The following is a 1318-nucleotide window of genomic DNA, read 5'->3' on the forward strand; positions in this document are numbered from 1 at the left end:
CCTTCCTTGTGTCCCACCCACCCGCGGCCTGGGAGCCGCTCACCTACCCTCTCCGCTCGGTCTCTGTTCGGTGTCCTGGAGGCCTGGGGGGCGCCGAGCGCTCCTCCCTGCCCCGCACAGCCAGGGTCTTCCACATCCGGGTCAAAGGACACGAAACGGCCCCAGTTTCCGTTCACTCTTGTGAACAGAATTTGAATGGGTTAGGGGCGGGGGCGGGCCTTAAGGTATCAAAGGGAGAAAAGAGGGGACATATGTAATACTTTCCTCAATAAAAGATTAAAAGAAAGAAATTGCCTAAAGGTCTCATCCAGAGGTTGTCTTAATAGCTTCAGCCCTTAGAGGAGGTGTGTCCACAATCTGTCCTTGTCTCCGTTTTCTGATTCACAAAATTATCCTGCAGTCCTCAACCCCACAGGCTCCCGCGCAGCAGACAAGCTCCTGCAGCATCGTTTCTCCTTTCCCTGCTCACTGGGGCGACGGCGGCCTGTGGGTGCGGACGGTGGGGTCGGGGGCTGTGCTTAGAAAGGCCGGTGTTCGCTTGGGCAAACATGGATGTGATTGAATTTATATGTTTGTATAGAGAACATTCTCCTGTATGTCTTCAAATGACAGCAATCTGCATATCCTACAACTGCCTGTGTTTCACACACTTTCATCCTGTATCAGCACATTATTTTTATTTTTTTCAATATATTTTTTTTATTTTAGTGAGAATGGAAGGGAGAGGCAGACAGAGTGAAACTTTGATGTGAGAGAGAAATATTAGTCTGCTGCCTCCTGCACACACACACACCCCTAGCCCCTACCGATGGAGCCCCAAATCCAGGTGTGTGACCTCCTGGTTCATAAGTTGACCCTCAACCACTGAGCCACACCAGCTGGGCTCAAATAACTTTTAGGAAAGCACTTCTTGAACTTTAAAGAGCTATTTAAATGCTCTTTATCTACAAAACTGGTGTGGATGAAAAGCAGGCATTTACAATTCTAATCAGTGGGTGGGTGGAAGTAGCTTTGAAATTGCTAACTGAATAATACTAAGAGGTCATCCCATTATATCTGCTCATTGGTCTAATGGTTAGACTCTAACCAATGAAACTCAACAAAGGGATGTCTGACCCCCCTCTGCTTACTCCCTACGTCCATCTTATGACGATACACCATTAAAGAGGTCCTCACTTTCAATATTAGTATTTCACATTTGTGACCTCTATTACTACTGGAGAAAACTTTCACGATGCTGAAAAGTCAGCTCTTGGGACAATATTATCTCTGAAACCCCCAACAAGTGTCATGACTGGAAGAAATTAACACTAAGTTT

This window comes from Myotis davidii, unplaced genomic scaffold (genome assembly GCF_000327345.1).
Source record: "Myotis davidii unplaced genomic scaffold, ASM32734v1 scaffold225, whole genome shotgun sequence".
NCBI lineage: Eukaryota > Metazoa > Chordata > Mammalia > Chiroptera > Vespertilionidae > Myotis > Myotis davidii.